This window comes from Sus scrofa, chromosome 8 (assembly GCF_000003025.6).
Source record: "Sus scrofa isolate TJ Tabasco breed Duroc chromosome 8, Sscrofa11.1, whole genome shotgun sequence".
Lineage (NCBI taxonomy): Eukaryota > Metazoa > Chordata > Mammalia > Artiodactyla > Suidae > Sus > Sus scrofa.
This window is the reverse complement of record NC_010450.4, coordinates 104,862,964-104,887,811: the sequence shown is the minus strand read 5'-3', so window position 1 is coordinate 104,887,811 and position 24,848 is coordinate 104,862,964. Positions and strand designations below refer to the sequence as shown.

Here is a 24,848-nt window from a genome sequence, read left to right as displayed (position 1 = left end):
ACCTAGAGAAGTGAGTTTTCACTACAAATCTAACAATATTTAGCTGTGTGACATAGAATAAGGTGAAGAACCTCTCTGGGCCTCAGTTCCCTCTTATAAAATGAAGTCTCTAAAAAGCCTTTTCAGATATAAAACGATTCTACAATTTCTCTACAGTTTCCTCAACCTGCATAGGAATACTTCTCCTTTTGTTTCTTTATGATGCTACTTTTTAAGGTAAAAGTTCAGTGAGACCTGCTAAGATTTGATACAGATCTATTTTCAGGAAATTGCAATCTTCATTTGGTTTCATTTTCATATTAAACTATGAGCTTCCAAATAAGAGCAACGAAGTAAAAATATTATAAGATCACTTTCTTCTCCTTGGAAGGGGAGATGAAAGAGAGGGAAGATAGGCCTACTGGTCCACTTTCTTACTGACAACACATTTTCCCTCCTCCCACATAGTGGAGAGAGACGTGGCAGCCTGAGCTTTGGTCAAGCTCATCCAACCAAGCACATTTAGGAAGTCAGCAGGAACACACACCTACGTAGCAGCCTGTTGCTGAGTGACAGAAAGGAAAGGCAGGGATGTTCATTCCACAGAGCAGGAAGCAGTCGGGTCCCTCTTAACTGGTCCCGGCAGGAATCTGCTTCCTCACGAAACCACCCAGTTTGCCACGTCAAACTTCCTCACATCCAGCACCAAGTTACAGAAACCTGACTCAGCTTCAAGCAGCAACATGGCAGAAAGCCACTTGGCACGAGCAGGCAGGCCTAGGATCAAAAGCTGGGGAGCTTCAATCTCAGGACAACCCCCAGTCCACTGTCAATTAGCCAAGGTGCACCTCTCACCCTGGACCAAGTCTGCATTTGGATAAATCAGTTTCACTATCAGGCCGTCCTGAAGCTTGAGATACAATTGCCATTATTGCTACCAGTATTTCCAATACTCCTCTCCTCCAAGGAGGACGAAATTAAGTTGATCCAGAGACAAGAAAACCGCTGGCAGTGACACTGGACTACTGTGGCTATGGGGACCCTAACCGGGGAGTTCCAGCATCCCCAAACGCAAAGATGGGGGCGGGCGCGGGTAAAAAATGCCCACGCCCACCCCCCCCACCTTACCCCCATTATTAAACTGCACGAACGGGCTAAAGGAGCACAGTAGGTCTCCTCTGCTGCCCTGCCACAGGTGAGCATCCAGCCTCTGGCCACTCCCTACCCCAGGCCCGGCAGAGCACCCCACTCCAGCTGTGCCTGGGAAGGGGGGTCCCGTTTGAGCGCAGCTAGGCTGGAGATATTACCTGCTCGGCTCCCGCACGCCGCCGGACTTCCGAGAGCCTGCGCTCTGCTCCCAGTGCCGTTGCCCCTGGTAACCCAGCTCCCGCTGCGGCCACTGCTCCCGCCGCGCCTTGCCCAGGGCCGGTGTCCCTACAGGCTGGTCTAGCTCACCGAGTTGCAGCTGGGCTGGGAACTGCCACGTCAAACACTCTCCCGGCAGCGCGCCCCCGGCGCGGGGACTGGGACCAGCGGCCGCGCTCCCGCCAGCGCACGCGCACAGACGCTGACACGGCGGGGCGGGGCCTTCGGCGGAGCTAGCAGCCAAGCGCCCTACGCTTATTGGCCGCCCGTCCTTCCTTTTCTCTCTATTCGCCCTTTCCTGTATGTTTTGTTTGTTTCCCCTGCAACAGGTCAAAGATTTTAACGCTGTTGCTGAATCAGAGCAATATTTTCATCGTCGGGCCCAGTAGGAAGGAGGGAGTTCGTACTGAGGGTTCATTCATTCAACAGGTTGCAGGTTCAGCTATTCATTCATTACACATTCCTTGAGTAACTAGGATATTTCCGGTCCTGCACTGCGGATTCGGGAAGGTGCAAGCTTCCGAATTTCAAAGAGATTACAGGCTAAAGGCGAATCTGGCACGTGTACACAGACAACTTGATGACGTACTTGTTTGATGCACTACAAAGGAAGGAACGCCTGAGGCAGCCATCAACGTGGCGCAAAAAGGGCGGAAAAGATGTCCCAACTGAAAAGTATAGGAAGAGATGTCTTCATTGAAGCTGGGATTGCTAGACTTCTGTGTATTCCTTCCATGAAGGCCTATATATTCGCTGTATATGAAGTAGGATAGCTGATCCCACTCCAAAATAGGGATCATTACATGAATAAGCACCCAACGTTTAGCTCACTGTACTGTGAGAAACAGCTGAGAAAGAAAGGCAACCCACGTGAGACCTGAAACTTGACTTTTCTATCTAGGCTTAAACGTCAGGATCATCTGGCTAGTTTCTCACAACCCACCCCACCCATTGCTGAATTAAAGGCCTTCAGCCAGTCCGAGGTTTAGTACAGCTACCGCTTTGCTCACTTAGAAAAGCAAAATCAGACTAGTGTTTTGTTTTCAAAATATACTTTCTTCTGGGCTACAAGGAAGTAAACCATTTGACAAATTCCTTTACTGATGAAATGCCTAGGTGAAAACTTAACAGGGGATAATGTTTCTGCTGAAATGCCCTAGGAGTTTTGCAGACATTTTATTTTGCTCCAGTGTTGTGAAGACTAATGGTCCCTTTCCCCATTTTTCTTTTGTAAGATGTTAAAGTGTGGTGCCCTGCCTACATCCAGCTTCAACAACGATCAAGTTTGAAAAACCACAGTGAAAATTTTGTCCTAAATTTGTTTCTCTATTCTCAATATGATGGAAATATTTTGGCCAAGTTGAAGCAGTACAGCTTGTAAGAGGACTAACAAAAGTTTTCTTATCGCAAGTGTGTCACAATGCAGGGGAGAATACAGTCATTTGGAAATAGGAAAACCATGAGACTTGGTTGGCTTGTGGCCCCTGTAAAACCACTAAGTTTGAATTTGTACATTTGTTCTCTCCCCTTGCTCAGGGGCACGAGGACAAACACATTTTGGTTCCACTTCTAAGACACTTTTGAGTTCCTAAATGTTTAAAGCTGGAAGGGATTTTAGAGAGATGGATATTCAACTCAATATTCCATGAGGACTGAATTCAGCCCCTAGAATTATATTATAGATTAATACATATTATACTATAATATATATTATACTATAGATTAATAAACTGAGTTCAGGAAATAAAAATGACTGATTAGTCTTAGAGTCAGCTGGAGGTCATGTCTTTTCTGATTCTAATTTCAAAGTTCTTTTCACCTCAAATTTTTTTTTTCTTTTTGGTATTACTCTGATTTGTTATTGACTATTAATGGGTTCTGCCTTTTTATTCTGTTACTGCTTTATGGTCAAGCTTTCAAATAACTAAAACATTAATAAACCACACAATTCCACCAGTGATTGGAATTACTAATCACAAATCTCTTTTTCTTAATGATATGGACTTCTGATTTCAGTCCTGCTCCCCTTCTCTTGGCCCCTAGTGCCCATCCCTTAAATGACTAACTTCTTACCTTATTCCTGTGGTTGGGTCACTGACCTTCACTAGAGGGTCAGCCTGGATTCCCAGGCTTCCTGGGTCTGACCTGAACCATTTCCATCTGAGGTAGCCTCTAATGTTCCGTATGTAATTAACTTGGTCACCCTGGTAACCATATTCTAATTGGAAGATGAAGTCACAGGGAATGTCCATGTGCTGGGGTTCCATGTTCTGTGTGGTTTTTTTCATTCTAACTTTAATGGGAAAAGAAAGAAGAGAGTCAGCTCCGCAAAAGACTACATAGAAAGAGAAGGACTTTCTTCCCAAGTATTTAAATACCCACTAGAAGCTGGGTACTGTTCTAAATGCTGTGGATACAAAGTCAGATGCAATACTGCTCTGGTTGTTAAAAGTTCATGAATAGTTTAGGGATGGGCAAATTAAAAAACCTAGGTACTTAATACTTGTTATATAAAGAAAACTCACATAGTTAGTAGTGAATGATAGTGTCAGATTCAAACTTGAGTCAACTGGTTTAGCAGTGCCAATGTCACTCTGCCTACTCTGTGGCCAAAACGCATTAGAGGACATTGAAGGATGTAAAATAAACGAAGTGCTATGGAATCAACTAAGATAGAGCAGGATAAGGAGGACTAGGAATGCTGAATTGTCATTGGGTAGTATTAAATGGGGTAATTAAGCGATTATAGTATTACATGGGGTAGTTAGGTCTCGTGGAGCCCTTGAGGTAGGCTTTCAGATCTCCCTTCAAGATAAACTGCTCCAAGGAATGTAAGGGGCTGACAGCCTTCAGCAGTTCCAAGCCAATGGCTGAGTATGGCAGAGGGCAAAAGTCCCAGAATTTCTGCCCAACATGGGATGCCCCTAGGAAGAGATCTTTCTTCTCGGGGTCCCAATGCCCTGGCCAAGACTTCCTCAAAGCTGCCCTGCAATTTGAGGTGTAACCTACCCAATCCTCCCATTTCCTCCACCTCTGCAGGTGTTGATCTGTGGAGCACCTGAAGCCTTCCTCTCCAGCTCCTGTTCCCTCTCTTCTATTCTTCACACATGTTTTCCCCCATAACTCTCTTGTACGTCGAATTCCACATCGGTGTCTGCTTTCCAGGTGTGATCTGAACAAAGCCTCGAAGGAGGTCATGGAAGCAGCCATGCAGATCACCTTGGGGCAGAGAATTCCAGGCAGAAGGGACAGCAGCCCAAAGTCCCCGTGTTAAGAAGGAGGGTACCTGGCACACTCCAGGGGGGAGGAGGCCCCTCCAAGCTGGAGCAGAGGGAATGAGGGGAAAACTGTAGCAGAGGAAGACCAAGAGGTAAAGAACAAGGCAGCTGGTAAAGGGTCCTTCAGGCCATTTTAAAAGAGCTTGGTTTTTATTCCAATTTTAAAAAAGGGGGCCATTTCAGGATTTGAACTGAGGCATGGACATGATCTGACTTGCTTTCCAATAATTTTTGACTTGTGTGGGAGGTAACCTCTCTTCATAAAGAATTTGGTGTTCAGAAAACATTTATTTTATAAAGTCTCAATGAAATTTTAGGCACCAGAGATGTATCTTTCAATCATTTGGTTTCCTGTAAGTTTTCTTGGTGGTGGTAAAGGTACCAGGAGGAACACTAAATGTGGCTTTACAACCTGTTATACAAGTAGGAAGAAAGTATAATTGTGACAGCTTCATGGCCATACTTCCATATTCATAGTTCTTCCCTTACCCATACCACACTCCTGGTGATTTGAAAGATTTTCTAACTGATGAAGCGAAGGAGATATAACTGTTTTTAATTGCACTGATTTTCTTGATCTAAGTAAAGAAAGCAGGAGAATAGGTGAATGAAAGAGGTGACTGAAACCCAATTTTTTGCTATTAAGAGTGAATCAAGAAATAGAAAGCATCTGACAATTTGCTAAACTAGTTGGGAAGAAGTATAAATGGTACTAAGAACCTAATTGGAGCTTGAATATATGCTCATTAAAAAAAGAAATGATTTTCTTTGATTCCCTCCTCAAATCCACTTACTTGATTACCTAGAAAAATAATGCAGTTCCTCATTGCTAATTATAAATAAAAATATCAGAAATTTAGATTTTGGAATACGATATTTGTGACAGACTCTTCTAATTTTTCCAGCATGCTATCCATTCTTCTGCGTTTCTGCTGGTGTGTGATTGCCTGGCCAGAGACTGCAGGCCCAACCTTCCTTACAACTGGTTGTCGTTTTGGTCTTTTTTGTTGTTGTTGTTTTCAGGGCCACACCCGTGGCATATGGAGGTTCCCAGGCTAGGGGTCTAATCAGAGAGCGAGGCCAGGGATCGAACCCACAACCTCATGGTTCCTAGTCAGATTCATTAACCACTGAGCCATGACGGGAACTCCACAACTGGTTGTCGTTTTGTGACTCACTGACCAGAGTCAAAATTATGTGTGCAGCTTCTTTGGCTCATCTTGAGAATCTTGATTCATCTTGATTCATCTTGATTCATCTTGATTCATCCTGATTTTCTCTCCTTCTTCCAGCCGAGATGTAGACACGGTAGTGATCAAGTCAAATTAACCATCTAGAGGAGGGCAGTCCTCTAGGGTTGATGACAAGAGATGAAATGAAAGGAGCTCTTGTCCTGGATATCTCCATGAAGTTCTGAGCTGTTATACAAGAGAAAAATAAACTCTAGTTTGAGCCACCAATTTTGGGTAGAAGAGGGGCCTCTTTTAATGATCATATTTTTTTAATTAGTATATTCAAAAAATTAAGACTTGTAAATTGTACTAGTCGAAGTAAACCTACCATAAACAAATAGATCAGCATATATACTAGAATAACAAGGGGACTATGAATAAGACTGTATTAACCACATATGAGAAAATGTGTGGGCAATTCGCTGATTCTATTGTTTTAATGGTGTCTAGCAATAAAACCATGCCCTGCTGGATAAGGGTGGCGTTTTCATGTGAAGGGAGCTGATGTTTCTATTGTTAATCAAAATAGATATTGTTTATTGGCCAATAGCTAAGGTGCCTTTTTGGACCTGGGAGGGAGGTTTCCCTTCCTCCTTCTCCCTGGATCTAAGAGTTCAGTCTAGACTTAGAAGCACCGGGAAGTCTGCCACTATGCCAGCTGGGGAGTAGACATGGAGAGCTCATCCTGGCCACAAAGGTCCTGTGTTGGTGGCAGGAGTGAGAGTAGAAGCCTGTTCCCTCTGGAGATCCCTGAGGGTTCCAGGAGCACTTCTGAGTCCCATTCACCTCCACACACAAAAAAGTTGAGAGCAATTGCTTAGAAGTGAGGAGAGCAGGGCTCTTTCTCACTTTAGATTTGATAAATTGGAAGCCTTATTATTTTTAAGAAGTCAATTCTTCCCAAATTCATCTATAGATTCTATGCAACACCAATCAAAATACCAGCAAGATTTTTCTTGAGAAAATGACTAGCTATATAAAAAATTCACATGGAAATATGAAAGACCTATATTAGGAGTTCCTATCATGGCACAGTGAAAATGAATCCAACCAGGAACCATGAGATTGTGGGTTTGATACCTGGCCTTGCTCAGTGGGTTAGGGATCCAGCATTGACATGAGCTGTGGTGTAGGTGGCATATGCAGCTCAGATCTGGCGTTACTGTGGCTCTGGCATAGGCTGGCAGCTGTGGCTTCTATTAGGACCCTAATCAATGGGGAACCCTTAATATGGAGGTTCCCCTGGGAACCTGGGAACCTCTATATGCCATGGGTGTGGCCCTAAAAAGCAAAAAAAAAAAAAAAAAAAAAAAAAAAGACCTATATTAAAACAATTTTGAAAAAGAACAGAGTTGGAGGTCTTATACGATCTGACTTTAAGACTTATTATAAAGCTATAATAATCAGATCAGTGTGGTATAAGCATCAAAACAGAAAAAAATTAAGGAAACAGATTCTGTATATATACATACAGATGTATATACAGTTGATTTTCAGCAAAGGTATAAAAGGAAAACTAACATGCCTATTCAACAAATGGTACTGGAACAATTTTATATCCACATGCAGAAAAAAAATGAATTTCAATCTGTACCCCTCTACACATCACATTAAAAAAATAATAAAAATGGAACATAGACCATAATGAAAAACCTAAAACTTTAAAATCAGGATTGCAAATTTTTTTTGTCTTCTTCTAGAGACTTTAAAATTCCAAGAACAAAAATGTATGTATGTCCATACAAAAATTCATGCACAAAAGTTCATAACAGCTTTATCTGTGAAGGCTCAAACCAAAATTAATGCAAATTTCTATGAGTAGGTGAATAGAGACACAAATTGTGATTATATCCATACAACAAAATACTCAGCAATAAAAAGGAATAACTATATGCAACAAAAGAATAAATCTCAAAATAATTATGTGAGTGAAAGAAGCCAAATGAAAATGAGCACATATTATAAGATTCCATTTCCATAAATTTTAAAAAGTGCAAACTAATATATAGTGATAGAAAGTAGAGCAATAGTTGCCTAGAAATGGGGAGTGGGGAGAGAGAGATAGGCAGATTACAAAGGGGAAATGGCTACTTTTGAGATTGATAGACATGTTCATATCTTGATCATGATGATGGTTTTAGAGCTGCATGTATGTGTATCTCAAATTATATACTTAAATATGTGCAGTTTACTGTATTTCAACTATACCTCAATAAAGCTGTTATATATTTCTAATTGAATTTATTACTGTTTCTACATGCTTGATACTTTTGTGGTAGTAAGATTTTCTAGCACAGAACATGCTCTGTAGATTGTTTAGCCTTTGGGCCCTTCAATAACTTAATGTAGATTTTTTTGGTTTCCATTTTTTTTTCTTAAACTTTTTTTGTTTTTACATCTGCCCCTGTGCCATATGGAAGTTCCCAGGCTCGGGGATGAATCAGAACTGCAGCTGCCAGCTGTATATCATAGCCACAGCAATGCCCAAATCTGAGCCATATCCTTAACCCACTGAGTGAGGCCAGGGATCAAACCCACATCCTCACAGACTCTATTTCGGGTTCTTAACCCACTGAGTCACAATGAGAACTCCCTCTTTTTCTTTCTTTTTTTTTTTTTAATATAGGTCCTGTGTGTTTCTTTTTACTTAAACATACACTACTGTTTTATGTGTGTTTGCTTTTTCTCATTTCTATGTCCATTTGTTGCCAGTAAGGAAAAAGCTATTGACTTACATATGCATATGTATATGCATATGTAAATATATATTATCAAATTAGCAAATTCTGTTTTTAATTTTATTACTTTTAAACCACAATTTGTTTTGTAAATATGTATAACTTTGTCCACCAGCCCTATTTTTGTAAATCCCATTGGTTTTACAATTATTTCATTTAACACTTTTAACTGCACTCATTGAAACTTCCAAAATAATGCTGATTAATAAACTTGATGGTGAACATTTTTGTCTGCTGTGCTCTTAAAGAAAATGGCTTTAACACGTGTTTAAATATTATTTGAGGTGAAACTGAAAAGCATCCCAAATACAGAAACACCTGCTCTGATTTGCTTTCCTTTAGTATAAAGTTTGGAAAAATATAAATACATTTAGAATTCCTTGCATTGAGGCTTTTTTTTTTTTTTTTTGCGATTTCTTGGGCCGCTTCTGCGGCATATGGAGGTTCCCAGGCTAGGGGTAGAATCGGGGCTGTAGCCACCGGCCTATGCCAGAGCCACAGCAACGCGGGATCCGAACCGCGTCTGCAACCTACACCACAGCTCATGGCAACGCCGGATCCTTAACCCACTGAGCAGGGGCAGGGACCCAACCCGCAACCTCATGGTTCCTAGTTGGACTCGTTAACCACTGCGCCATGACCGGAACTCCATGAGGCTTTTTTTCATTCTTTGATATTTTTCTATACTTTTCAAATTTTCTACGAGTACATAATTAACTTACCCAGTACACAGAGCTGGTAAGTAGTCAAGCCATGTAAATATACAAAAGTACTTTCACCAAAATACTCTTCTAATAAGCATGTTTGCTTCTCACTGGACTTATTATTGTATTGTAATTGCATTATTTGATACCCAAATTTTATTTGCATTATCTATCTCTCTTGGAAGATTTAATAGGGATAGCTCAGCATACATGTTGGCACTTGTCCTCTTCTGATCTTATGTATATTTTCTCTGACTTTGCTACTTTTAGCTCTTTTCACTTGTGACAAATAATACATGCTGCCATAATGTGATCCTTTTGGTTCTAACTTTGTTACAAAGCAAGCTACTCATTTGTTGAGGGGGCAATTTCAATATTTCATAAGCTGATTCTGTCCCTCTCACCTCTTACACTTTAGATATACCTCTACCAGATGTTAATGTTCTCTATAAAGGTGCCTCTCTACTTAACCCAGATTTCATAGAATAATCAAATGTCAGAGCTGGAAGAAGGTTTAAAATCATTCTAGTTCATCCAATACTTTCATTCCCCAGATAGGAAGGCTAGTTCAGATAGTCAAAGTCATAGTCACATGGATTTTGAAAAACTGGGACCAGAACCCACATCTCTCAATCTGCACTCCAGTGCCTTTTCCATGATTCCAAACTCTCTTCACATTTTCTATATTTTCCTTAAAAAGCATATTTTAAGAGTTAAGCAAATTTTGAATTACAGCTGAAGTTCAAGAGGATGCTTTGAAGCAAACTTAAAAAAGAATTATCTCTAAATATAAATAAATATTAAAATGAATGTGTACCTATAGGCATGCCTCCCACACCCACCTGCACATACTGGGGAAGGGAGAAGGAAAGTCATCCATTTATAGCTCACTTTAACCCAATACTATACACAGCCCTTGAGTTCCTAGGAATTTGGCTCTCAGCTTCTGTCTTTCTAGGCTCTAGCCTTCTTGCTTTGGCTTTCATGGATGGTTTCCAAGCTGTCCAGGGAAAGAGGCAAATCTGTTTTTGCAGCATGATGCTTTAAAAGCCAATTGTTCTGCTTTCAAATTTCAGCTTTAAGATCTCATCTTTTCAGAAAGCAGGTGCCAAGTGTCTTTAACCGGGAAGCAGAAAGTGGGAAACCAAAATTTCCCCCTCATATAGGCTCACCTTCCATCTATTCTCTCATAGAGGTGGGACAGCCTCCTTTCCTCTATTTCTAAGGCTGAGCTTTCTGTTTTGTTTAAACATATTACTAATTCCAGGTGCTCTACTGTCCCTACCATAGTTTCAAACTATTTTTTAGCCCACTAAATGGACCATGCAGTTTACAAAGAAACAGAATCTTTTAATCGAAAATATAAATGGGGGGAAATCTGATTTGTCAAAGTTCTTAACCCTCTGTCATAAAACTTTGGTTTCATTAAATCATGATTATTCTCATTCTCATCATTAAGGACCCTAATCTTTATATTCTATATTCTCTCTCCAAGTGTTGGCTTTTTTCTTTGATGATTCATCACTGCTTTGCTTCCTTTACTTATTTCTTGCCTCTCTCTATTAGCCCTATTAAAAGAACTAGTTCCCTGATTCCATGATTCAGGTGCTTACAAGATACTAAAAAACATCACTGCCCTTAGAGATTTATGAAGAATCTCATGTCACTGAGTCACCCAAGTTACCAAGTGAGTGGCACTTCCCTGCCTTTAATGATCATTATTTCTGCTCTTAGCATGAGTGTGATAAATTCTGAAGTCTAGAGTCCTGTGTAAATGCATGACCCATCATTTCTACACCTGGGATAACGTCTTCCTCAAAAATAATTAGGCATAACAGCTGTGAACATTTTCCATCTCTGCAGTAAATCATATGTATCTCCATCCTGTTTTTTAAAATAAGACAACAGGCCCAAAATGGAATCACTCATGCTAAGCCCCATGTCACCAAACCTTAATTCCAGTTTGAGCTCTTCTAGACATGTAAGTTTAAATCACTCAATTAGGAGTCACCTAGTCAGCAGTAGTTAGGTAATCTTTCTGATAAACCCCTGCAATCCCCTAAAAGAGAAGAATCTGAAACTAACCAATCTATTTTTGCCTATAAGGTTCTTGCTCCCATTCCCTTCTGCCTTTAAAATGCTTTCATTTCCTATAGCTCCTCAGAGCTCCATTCTATCTGCCATATTGGATGCTTCCTGATTCATGAATTGCTGAATAAGGCCAAAAAAATCTTTAAATTTTATTCAGTTGAATTTTTTTTGTCTTAAACCAGTTATTTCTAGTTCTGTTTTGGCAATTTTCAAATTGACATGGCCTCTAGATAACATTGATAAGGACATTGTGCTAGCATTCCGCCTTTCAGAGCAAGAAAACAAAGCACAATGAGACTTTGAGTATGAGAGCATCCTTGCTGGTGCCACAATTTAAATATTTTCTTTGACAAAATTCTTCTTATATATTACTTTTTAGTACTAAAATTGGAAGCCCCCTACGTTCTAGAGTTCAGATCATTAGGGGTTCATATGTAATATTGGGTGTAGGTGAATCATATACTGAAGGCATTGTGTAAAACTGAGCATGTTTTGTTTCTTCAAATTTAATTCATAAAACACTCTTTCCAAGTTCCTGTCTTTTTCACAGAAAACTGTAAGGGCTCACTGATTTGGGGGACTTGAGCCCAATAATGAAGCAAGTCTCTGACAGACTTATTTGTATCTCTGATATCACTTGAATTCAGGAGGTGGCAAATACAGCTATGACATTGCTGCTTAAGAATTTTAATCCTTTTAAAAATGAGCTGTGAAATAATCAGCTATGTTAATATGAAAGACTAGAAATGTGGCTCAATTTGAGGAAAAGATGTCTCAAAACAAAATATGTTCTGTGGTATAGGAGACTGTCAAATCTATCAAAAATTTGCAAAATATTCAAGGAATCCCAGAAATGAAAAATCATTTGTGAAACAAAATTTTAAAGGACATAATACACACATAGCTTTTGGACATGTGTTTTATATATCTTGGTTCTTTGTTTGCCCATTTATATGTCAGAATGTTAGAAGAAATACCAATTTGGATACTTCCTGCTAGATATTTAAAATTTCTTAGCTTATTATTTAAACAATGTGAGCCTTTGCAAAATGCTTCGTGCAGTAGTATTTTGTGCTGTGAAGAGGGTAAATCAATTAAGAATAGTTTCTGAAACAGATTTTACATGCTAATAATCACTTTTTAAATGTTATTAAAAGAGGAAAATAAATATATTATTTAAACCAGTGTGAAGAGAAAGATTCTTAGAAGAATTGGATCTCCTGAATAATCATGAAAGATGAACTGCATTCTTTGTTGATGGAGGAGCTAAGGGCATTCTTGGATGAGAAAGCACCTGAACATGGGAGTTCCCATTGTGGCTCAGCAGGTTAAGAATCAACTAATACCCATGAGGATGTGGGTTTGACCCCTAGTTTGCTCAGTGGGTTAAGAATCTGGCATTGCCACAAGCTGTGGCACAGGTCTCAGATACAGCTTGGATCTGGCATTGCTTTGGCTGTGGCTGTGACTGTGGCTGGCAACTGCAGCTCCAATTTGATCCCCTACCCTGGGAACTTCCATATGCCGTGGGCATGGCCCTAAAAAGACCAAACCAAAAAAAACTACCTGAGCAAGGGCATGGAAAAGTAAAACAACCTGCAGATGTTTTGAGAACTACAAGCTCTTTACTAGGGCAGGTTCAAGAAACATATTTGTCACAGGCTGAGGAGGGTACCTGCCAAGCAGTAAGTTTGGATAAGTAATCAAGAGTCAGGTAATGGATGGCATTCTTTTATTTATTTTTTATTTTTGCTTTTTAAAGGGCCACACCTGAAGCATATGGAAGTTCTCAACGTAGGGGCTGAATTGGAGCTACAGCTGCCAGTCTACACCACAGCCACAGCCACTTAGGATCCAAGCCACTTCTGCGACCTACACCGCAGCTCATGGCAATGCCTGGTCCCTGACCCACTGAGCAAAGCCAGGGATCAAACCTGCATCCTCATGGATACTAGCAAGATTTGTTTCCCCTGGGCCACAATGGGAACTCCTGGAGAGCATTCTATGTTCTGCTGAAGTGTTAGGGATTTCTGGAGTGGGGGCATCGAAGGGTTTCAAAACAGGGAAACACGATTAGATTTGTTGTTTCTGTACTATTGGCTTTGGCAGCAACATGGAGGACGAAATAGAAGATTGTGAGGCTAGTGGCAGAAAAGAACTAAGGAAATGATGTAATAGTATAGAAAAGAAAAACAAGGAACAGTGGTAATGGAAGGGGATGAAATTGCATGAATTACAGGGGAGGAAGGTGAGAGTGAAGAGTAAGGCGACTTCGCTGTTTTTGACCTGAGTTATTCCTGAATATGGTGGGGGGCGGGGGGCGGAGAGTGGGGTGCACCAAGGAAGGGGATATATGAGAGGGAGTGGTTTCTGGGTGTTTACTCTGCTTCATGTTTGTTTCTTGCAAGAAGTTCAGAGCATATAATTCTGGAGCTCAGGAAGAAAGGTAGGTTAAACTTCTGGAATTTGGCAGCCAAGAAGTGAAGTTCCAGTCTTGAGGATGGAGGTGATTGGTGAGGGATACTCATACAGAGTGAGAAGAGAGATCCAAGGACAAATTGACTGAAGTATCAATATTTATAAAGTGAGAGAGAAAGAAAAGCCAGAGAGAGGCAGGGGGTGGTGGAGAGAAAAAAGTTAGAGAGGTAAAAAGAGAAGCAGGAAAGAATGGTGCCTTCCTTACATTTCAGCCAACTGAACTCATTATCGCCTGAGAATATCAGGTGCTTTCCTCTTTCTAAGCCTTTACATATGACTTTTCATCCTTTTGAAAAGAGTTCCTCTTAAAATCCCACTTTTCAGAGTCTAAACTGGAATACCAGGTCTTTTGTACAAACTTGCCTGTTCATTTCTGCCATAATCTTTCTTTCCTCTGCTTTCCCAATAGCCCTAGTGTCATGAAATTAGATATAGTTGGAGTTTCCATTGTGCCTCAGTGGGTTAAGAACCAGAATAGTATCCACGAGAATGCGGGTTTGATCGCTGGCCTCGCTCAGTGGGTTAAGGATCTGGCATTGCCGCAAGTGTGACATAGGTCCCAGGTGTGGCTTGGATCCATGTTGCTGTGCCATAGGCATAGGCCGAGCAGCTGCAGCTCTGATTTGACCCCTAGCCCTGGGAACTTCCATATGCCCCAGGAGAGACTCTAAAAAGAAATATTTTAAATACATAAGTAAATGAAAAGCAAACTTTATTTAAAAAATGAAATCATATACAGTTGTACTACTGAACACAATCTTTATGTATAAATTCCTTTCGAAATTGCAATAAAGCCATTACATGTCAACGTAAATAATATTTTAATGAAAAATATTTTCTATAACAGAAAAATTTAGTGAAAAAAGTAACATTGTTTTATATTTTTGCAAAACCTTTAATGCCTCGCTTAATAGAAGACAACTGGAGTATCATTATCACTTTTGCATTCAGTCTGTTGTGATTAGCTGTTTTGGTTGAAGGACAGGAAGAAAATCAAGCCTTATACAGATAGGCAGTTGAAAAAAAGGAGGATATATTTAATAGCCTTTTCAGAAAATTGTGGATATTCTTTCTTTTCTGGATATATACCAGAACTTTCAAGTGGTTGCTTCTTAAAGTATAGTTATAATGTGGAATCTGAGATCATATCAATATATTTTTCAAACTTTTTAAAATACATTAAAAATGGATATATTAAAATCCATTTGTCTATCTTGCAATTTGAATGGCCATTTTCTACCCACATGTGATTTTTGTAACATTGCTTGCTCATTTGTCATTTAGAAGATATTGATTCACGGAGTTATGCAAGTCCTTGAAATGTTGATACATTTCATTATCACATTTGTTCATAGTAATATCATATTACCAGTCATGTCAGAAGTCTTTAAATATTGTGAAACTGCCAAGCTCGCAATAGTGAAAATGTGTTTCCAAATTCTCATTTTTACTCAGAAGCTCAGGTTTTTATCATTGGAAACAAATACTGTAGTTATTTTCTTCAATGTAAGAGTCTCATTTCATTATTTCTTGAGAAATAGCACACCATCCTACTCTGAATACAAATCCTTTGTATATGCCTTATCCTTCCTAGGGGAAAGAATTAGCTCAATTCCTATTTGTATTTTCCTTTCAGCTTATAGCAAAAGTTCTTGGGTTTAATAGGTTCTCAATAAATATTTGTGAATTTGAATTGAATTTATTTCTACTGTGAATTTAAGCTATTTGAGGGTTCCCACATGCCCCACTATGCCTGAGACAATCCCCATTTATGCCTAGTCCCTCGTACCATCCAGTTTAAGATTTCTTTTTCCTGATTTAAACAGGCAGTATTAATTGTAGTAAAGTAAGTGAGAATCAATTTGATGGGCCTTTATTTTGTACTTGCAATTTCTACCATAGTCTCATCTAGAAGTAGTGGGAGACTGAAATACGGGGAAAAGAATTCTCAGCTTAGCACATATAAAGAGAGTTGTCTGGTTAGAGAGAACTTACCTTTCTATTTCAGAACCTCTCTAAATTCCACATAACTAACAGATGCAGTTCAGGACAATATGTGGAGTCTTAGCTGATAAAATGATGTGTGCTTGGACTCAAGAGGCTAGGAATAGTTAAATCCTTCTGGGCCTGAGAGCGGAGGAAGAGGTATTTAAAACAGCTGTCCCCAGAAGTCTATTTGGTGTTCTAGCCAATCATGCCATGGCCCATGCCACAGATTCCAAGATGTAACACACTGCCAGGAGGATAATTAGCAGAACCATTAGGAAATGTGGGTAATTACAGATTAGATGTCTATGAAAAATGTGCGGAAATAGAGACTGGTTACCATATTGTGTACCTAAGTGGGCTGAATGCTCTTGCTACAGCAGTCTTGTCAGTATCCTATAGTAAAAATCTTCAAATTTTCCTTTTCTTATCAGTATCTCTTTAAAAGTTGCAATGAACTCTTTTGGCAGTAATAAGCTAAAAGTCAAGAGTGTTTAGTGAAAAATTAAGTATTGAGTTTCTGTTTTTCAAGAAAGCTAATGTTGAAGGTGTAAGTTTCAAAAAAAAATGTTAAAATTCCCCATCCAACCAGAGGGTCCTAATGGCTGACCACATGAAAACCAAAAGTATCCACTTCAAAAGTTAATGCTATTTTAAGAAGTTCCCATTTTGGTGCAGTGGAAACAAATCTGACTAGGAACCATGAGATTGCGGGTTCCATCCCTGGCCTTGCTCAGCAGGATGAGGATCCAATATTGCCGTGAGCTGTGGCTGTGAGCTAAGGTGTAGGCTGGCAGCTGTAGCTCTGATCAGAACCCTAGCCTGGGAATCTCCATAGGCTGTGGGTGTGGCACTAAAACGCAAAAAAAAAAAAAAGTTACTGCTATTTTAAGATTTTGTTCCTGGAGATCATTATTTAACATGTGCAGCTACAGAGGAGTATTTACATGTCACCCTGTGAAACGCGACTTTCCATTTGGATCAAATGATTTTACTTCTACATTTTGCTCATTTTAGATTCCTAGTTTTCTTATGATCATACAAAAAGTGAAGCAGTAGCTATTTATCAGCTGCATTAACAAAATAACCTCACAGATAGTTAAAAGATGAGAATCTCATAGAAACATATCAGGTGCTACACAATAAAAACCAGCCAACTAAAAATGGTTCAATTTTTTTCCCATTAAAATCATGGAATCAATGTAAAACTAAAGTTCATCTGTCAAGACAAAGCATCTGACACTATTGTTAAAGACATTATAAACTTAGTTTAAACATGCAACATTGAGATAAAACTACTTGCTTTATACAGTAATAAAATGAACACAAAATATGGTAAATGACTTTGTAAAAACATGGAAAAAACAATGTTCCACTAAATTAGGAAATATACATTGAAGAAATGTGCTTATTGGTTGTGGTACATAATAAAATTCAAAATTGCATACTAAAAGAACTGTGATGATCTAACAATTGAAATAGAAGCCATAGTTGTTAAATTTTATAAATATGTTGTGTATACATGCAGTTAGAGTAACTGAACTGTATACTTTTTTAAACCAAATTTGATGTTGAAATAAAAAATAATTCAGATTCAGTGTGGAAGTAGATGCCCTCTCTCTTTGCAACACATCGTCAAATTTTAGAAACCCATGAGCCCTTAAGGAAGTTCTTTGTAAATCAATCTAAGTGCAATACAATATATTGAATTTACTTGCAAGCACTGAAATAATGAAAGTTAAAATGGTGCAACATTTGATTCTGAAATGAGATAAGATCTTTGGAATATCTTGAATGTCCTTTGTGTTCCTACTTTTGTTCAGAGAAAATTATTCTCTGTGCCAAAACAGAATAAAATTGAAAAGAATTTAAATTTGGCAAAACATTAAAAAAATCATAATTTGACAAATTTCATCTGATAAAACATTTATTTAATAAATATACTCTAAATGGAAACAAAAAGCAATTACCTGTGAAAATGTTTTGGCTGACATATTACTATATTTCAATATAATGCAATTAAAATGGAAAATATTTTCAATTTAGCATTATTTTTGATCTGACCAGGTTCCTCAGCAACTGTAGAGAGTATTTCCATAATTAAAAATAGTATGGTTGAAATATAAGACATCAACAGAAGGTATCAACAATTTCAAATATATTAACAATTAAATACCACTTAAAGATTACAAGTAATTTTATGGCAAACATACAAAATAATAAGACCATAGTCAGGAAAATACCAGTGACATGGTATTAGAGACATATATGGCTAAGAAACATACATGAAGCCTGTATCATTTTTACATCTATGCTATTTTAAAATTATTTTTTAAGTGAAGATATAACACATGCCATAAAATTCACCTATCTTAAGGCTTTATGATTTCTTAATATATATATGTGTGCAAGCACCAATATCAAGAAAACATTCCAGCACCAGAGTCGATTCCCTGATACCTCCTTCCAGTTGATTTAGTTAACACTACTCTGACCTCTGCAACCAAAAAATTAATTTTGACTCTTTTTGAACTTCATATAAAAGGAATATTACAATGTGCACTCTTTATCTCTGACCTCTTCCCCTTAACATTATGAAGATCTTGCATGCTTTGGGATATTACAAGGGTTTATTTCTTTTCGTTGTTGTGTGGTATTTTATCATATAAATATCCCACCTTTAAGTTATTCATTGTATTATTAATCCAAGACTTTTGCGTGTGTGTGCCAATTGAAAAGGCTATTCTAAAATTTATATGAAAATGCAAATTACCTAACATAGCCAAGGAATCTTAAAGGAAAACAAAGAGGATGGAGGAACATAAAGATAACAAAGCTTATCATGAAAAACAGAAATTGCAACTGTGAGGTATTGGTTCAAGGACAGGCAATTAGACAAGTATAACAAAGCAAGGAATACAGAAAATAGGCCAAAGACCTAAGTAGACATTTCTCCAAAGAAGACATACAGTTGGCCAATAGGCACATGAAAAGATGCTCAGCATCACTAATTATTAGAGAAATGCAAATCAAAACGGCAACGAGGTACTACCTCCCACTGGTCAGAGTGGCCACCATTAATAAATCTACAAATAACAAATGCTGGAGAGGGTGTGGAGAAAAGGGAACTTTCCTACACTGTTGATGGGGATGTAAATTGCTACAACCACTATGGGAAACAGTATGAGTTTCCTCAGAAAACTAAAAATGAAACTACCATATGATCCAGCAATCCTACTCCTGGGTATATATCCAGACAGCACTGTAATTCAAAAAGATACATGCACTCCTATGTTCATAGCGGCAGTATTCACAATAGCCAAGACCTGGAAAAAACCCTAAATGTCCATCGACAGATGAATGGATTAAAAAGATATGGTACCTATATACAATAGAATACTACTCGTGCACAAAAAGGAACAACATAACGCCATTCACAGCAACATAGATGCAACTAGAGATTATCATACTAAGAGCAGTTAGACAGTGAAAAACAAATACCATATGATATCACTTACATGTGGAATCTAAAATATGGCACAAATGAACCTATCTTCAAAACAGAAACAGGCTCACAGATACAGAGAACAGATTTGTGGTTGCCAAGGGGGAGGAGAGGAGGGAATGAGAGGGACTGGAAGTTTGGGGTTAGTAGATGCAAATTATTACATTTAGAGTAGATACAAAATGAGAGCCTACTCTACATCCAATCTTTTGGGATAGACCATGATGGAAGATAATGTAAGAAAAAGAATGTATAGGTAAGTATGACTGAGTCACGCTGCTGTACAGAGAAATAGGCACAATATTGTAAATCAACTATCATAAAAAAAAAAAAACTCAACCAGAAAAAAAAAGAAAAATCTTGGCTTAAAAATAATTTGTTAATAAATGTATACTTAAGCTATGTTATCATATTATATTAAACCTGGGACAATCTATGTAGAACCTGTCATCCCTCATTCTTTCTGAAACATCAAAGGAACAAAATACAAACAAGCATTTCTTCTTTGAGTTTTTATATTAAAGGCATTGGGAATTTGAATAGAGCAGCAAAAGGGAAATATCAAATATGAGAAAATTCTTTATTTCAAGGAATTATTAGTAGTGCATAAGCAATAACCATACAGAGTACCCAGTTCCCCAAGAAACTTCATAAATGGCAACCATTTTATTATTATTATTACTATTATTATTATTATTGTATTTTTAGGGCTGCACCCATGGCATATGGAAGTTCCCAGGCGAGGGGCTAAATCGGAGCTGTAGCCATGGCCTACACCACAGCCACAACAACACAGGATCCAAGCTGCATCTGCAACATACACCAAAGTTCATGGAAACACCAGATCCTTGACCCACTGAGTGAGGCCAGGGATCGAACCCACATCCTCATGGACACTAGTTGGGTTCATTAACCACTAAGCCATGGCGGGAACTCCATGGCAACCATTTTAAAGTGAGGGCACAAAAGACTGTGATGGGTATGCATATAAATAATAAATATAAATAAATAAATAATAACTCCAAAGGCCAGCCAAAACATGGTAAGTTAATAAAATATTGGATTGCATTTGACAGTAGAAAGCCCTTACTTAAAAATTTTCTGGATTTTTCAGTAAAGAACCACATGGAGCAAATTGTTCACTGAAACAGGATAGAATTTTTTTAATCAAATGTTTTAATTAATCTGTGAAATTGTTAAAATTTTAAATTTCTTCACAGATAAATATAACATGAAAATTAGTTAAAAGAAAATTACTAAGTTTCAGTGTAAAGTTTATGCTTGTCTTTAATTTCCAGTTGAGTAGAATGCTTTCATACTAACAGAGTCATACAGATTTTTTATTTGAATAATATTGATCATTATATCATAACTAAGATAAATTTAGAGTGTTTTTATTTATTATAAGGAACATGAGTGGCTTTTTTGAGGGAGTTTTTGGCTACCTTGACTTATAAAAGTAATTTGTGGTGTATAACATTGATTGATTTGCATATGTGGAACCATCCTTGTGAACCTGTGGATGAATCTCACTTGGTCATGGTGCATAATCTTTTTTATATGTTGGATTCGGTTGGTTAAAATTTTGTTGAGAATTTTTGCATCTATATTCATCAAAGATATTGCCTCTAATTTTCTTTTTTGGTAGTATCTTTATCTGGTTTTGGTATTAGGTTGTTGGTGGCATCATAGAATGTCTTTGGGATTGTTCCTTCTTCAACCTTTTGGAAAGTTTAAGAAGGATGAGTATAAGTTCTTCTTTGCATGTTTGGTAGAATTCACCTGTAAAGCCATCTGGTCCTGGACTTTTCTTTGAAGGAAGTGTTTTTATTACACATTCAATTTCATTTCTCATGATTGGTCTGTTCAGTTGGTCTATTTCTTCTTGGTTCAGTTTTGGCAGGCTGTAAGTTTCTAGAAAGTTGTCCATCTCTTCTAGGTTGTCAAATTTGTTGGTAAATAATTGTTCATAGTATTCTCTTATGCTTTTTTGTATTTCTGCAGTATCCATTGAGATTTCTCCTTTTTCATTTTTATTTTGCTTGTCTGGGTCTTTTCTCTCCTCTTCTTGGTGAGTCTGGCCAGAGGTTTGTCAATTTTGTTTACCCTTTCAAAGAACCAGCTCTTGGTTTATTGATTTTTTTTCCCATTGTTTTTTTGAATCTCTATTTTATCGATTTCCTCTCTGGTCTTTATTATTTATTCTTTCTGCTGACTTTAGTTTTTCTTTGTTCTTCTTTTTTTAATTCTTTGAGGTAGTGGGTTTTTAAGTTGTTAATTTGAGATTTTTCACTTTGCTGTACAGTAGAAATTGACAGAACACTGTGAACCAATTATAGTGGAAAAAATAAAAATCATTTTAAAAAGTAATTGAGGAGAAATAGTGACAACAAAATTGCAAGACATCAAGAAGTGGTGGTGATTCTTTGTTTAGCTTACATTTCTCTTGCTTCCTTCAGAATTTATATTTCCACATAATTGAAAACCACAGGGCTTCTTGACCATTAAGTCCCCAGGGACTTATATTTCATGCTAGGCTGGCTTTCCTCTTTCATTTTTTTCCCTGTTGCAAAGGCCCAGGGACTGTAGCTTTCTTCACCATCCTTTTTAACATCTTCTCTAGTGCTTTCAGGCCTTTTGGTAATTCAAGCTACAAAATAAGGAGGATTTATACATAGTCTTTCCAGCTCCCCCTTCCTTGTTGCCTTGAAAACAAGCATAGTAGATAACTTCTCGTTTGAGAATTTTACTGTTATTCATTATGGGATGGAGTCGATAAAAATGATCGGAATGAGGAGTTCCTGTCATGGCTCAGCAGTTAACGAACCCGACTAGTATTCACGAGAATGTGGGTCTGATCCCTGGCCTTGCTCAGTGGGTTAAGGATCCGGCATTGCCATGAGCTGCAGTGTAGATCGCTGACACGGCTCAGATACTGCATTGCAATGGCTGTGGTATAGGCCGGCGGCTACAGCTCTGATTGGACCCCTAGCCTGGGAACTTCCATATGCCACAGGTGTGACCCTAAAAAAGCCAAAAAAGTCAGACTAAGAAAATTATAAAACTTTAAAAACATAACATTTTTGGAAAAGACTTTATTCTTTTAAGCAGTTTTATGTTCACAGCAAAATGGAGAGAAAGGTACAGAGGTTTCCCTTACACCCCTCCCCTACCCTTATACCATTTTGAGCATGTTGCCCCTCACAGTTCCCCCATATGGCTAGAAGGCCTAGAACTCTGATCTGCTCTTTTATTTTGGTGGCAGATTTCATGTGTTCCTAGCTTTGCTGTGTCCAGGCCCAAAGATTCCTTTCTCTATAAAGGGCTGCCTTCCTTCTATAGGCCTGAAGAAGCAAAATGAAAGGTGTAAATCAGAGTCAGTGTTAGGGTATCTGTCTCAGAGCCTTCTAGTCTTGACTCCCTTCTCAGTGGCCTTACAATACAAAATAGAACACATTCCTTCTGATGTTACCACATCTAGAATCTTTCTGTGAATAATCATGACTCCTGGGAATCTTAGGTATAACATAAAAAATTTAAAAAGGCTGAATAAGTGAATCTTCAATTTTATTAATGCATAATGCCTACTGCATCATGAGGTAAAGGTTATGGATGTCCTTAATTTAGCCCAAAGGTACTCATTCCATCAAAGTTTATGTGTAAGTCATGGAAACACCCTCCATCACTCAAACTTGCAAACTTTTTGCAGTTTTAGATGCCATCTCCACCCTCATCATAACCATAAATGGGATGAAATGGAAGCCTTATTTGGAGGCATGATGGCAGGGTAGACTCAGCTGTGAGTTAAGCCTCAGAGGCCAAATCTTTCCTAATGATTAACATCAGTATACTAAATGAACACCAAAATTCCATATATCCTTCATGCCTGGGGAAAAGTAAACTCAAAGTTCTAAGAGAAAAGCAAGTTACCTTACTCTCCTGTTGAATAAATAAGATGATGATGGCTATGATAATGCCTATTCTGTATATTACTTGCTCTATTACTAAACAGTTGAAAAGGCAAATAAGAACACCAAGGCATCATGGACGTAGCAACTGCAAGAAGCAGCTCTCCCCTAGCTACATCCCCCTTACGTCTGGGAGAACCAAGGGAAGAAGTTAGAATTATTAAAACATGGATGTTTGAAAGTGGGACCTTGTGGAGCTGGGCCAGCCCTCAGAGGAAGGGTGTCATGAGACTGGTTCTGCAAAGGGTGGTAATAGCTACAGAGCAGAATCAAGTTCTGCTTCAGAACTGCTATAGGAACTGGAAACAATCAAATAGGAGCAAGTCCTTTCTCTCTTCTCAGACCTTTCAGTCTCCTTCCAGCACCTCCCACTGGCAAACCTAATAAGGAGCCACCAGCAAAGGAGAAATGCAGTCTGAGTCCTAGCTGATCATAAAGCCCAAGGTAGAAGGGTAGATTTGAAAAGGAGAGGCATAGTATGGTAACTGGCATACTAAACACAGAAACTTGTGGGGAATTTTTAGTGAAGGTGCGAAAAAAGAAATGATGACAGAAGGACGATTAGCAAAGTAAGTGTCAGAGGAAGACACAGGAGATTTTTAACAGTATTGTGGCTAAAGAAAGACCATTGGTTTTACAATTGAGATTTGGCTAAGAAGGCATTTGCAGAGTCACTGAAACAGATTATAATAAAAGTGGAGACAAATTATGTTGACTACTTTTTCAGTGACTTTGGCTATAAGAGGAAGGAGAAAAATAGGGAATAACCTAAAAAGATAGCAGGGTTAAGAAAAAGTGATTTTGAGGGGAAGGGAGAGGGGAAAGGAGAACTGATAGGGTGTTTCCTTGACAAAGAAGAAATACTTTCTTCAAAATGGGAAAGAATGAGTGAAGTTACAGGAAAAAATATGTGGAAAGGAAGGAAGTAGACAAAGCATTTGAAGGATGAATTTAACCAAATCATTATGGTAAGTGATGAGGTACTTTCTGAGGATGAATATGGCTATGGGGGGATTGAGACCTGAAGAAATGGAGATGATTCAGAACACTTCATATGTGAAACTGAATAGGGGCAGGAAAATCCCACACCTGAGACTGTAAGAATCTCACAAAATGATTCCTAGAAAATGTATGAACCAAACCAGGAATGAGAATTATACACTTTGGGGGTGTGTGTGTGTGTGTGTGTGTGTGAGAGAGAGAGAGAGAGAGAGAGAGAGAGAGAGAGAGAGAGAGAGAGAGAGAGGGAGAGAGAGAGAGAGATTCTAAGCCTCCAGTTGCTGTAGTCCGGGGTTTTACAGCTGAGCTACTATTGACATTTTAGGGCAGATAATGCTTCATTGAGGTTGGAGGGCCGTCCTGTGCATTGTGTGGGGTTTAGCTGTATCCTGGCCTCTCAAACCATCCCCTCACTCGTATCATGACAACCAAAAGTGTCCCCAGACATTGTCAAATGTCCCCTGAAAGCAAAATTACCCTTGGTAAGAAGAACTGCCCTAGCTCCATCAGCTCGACAAAGGCTAT

The 24,848-nt window shown here is 38.6% G+C and overlaps 1 protein-coding gene across 3 annotated transcripts in view; it reads right to left on the bottom strand.

Moving 5' to 3' along the window:
• Window positions 1–24,848, bottom strand: part of SEC24D (SEC24 homolog D, COPII coat complex component) — a 444,678-nt gene that overhangs the window by 117,589 nt on the left and 302,241 nt on the right. The window contains exon 1 of one of the 3 annotated variants that reach the window (XM_003482451.4): window positions 1,287–1,553. The exons of 1 other annotated variant lie outside the window; for it this stretch is intronic. The gene's annotated coding sequence lies outside the window, so the exon portion shown is untranslated. Of the gene's footprint in view, window positions 1–1,286; window positions 1,554–24,848 lie in introns of those variants that run through there. One more of the 3 variants, XM_021100701.1, reaches the window with a different exon arrangement.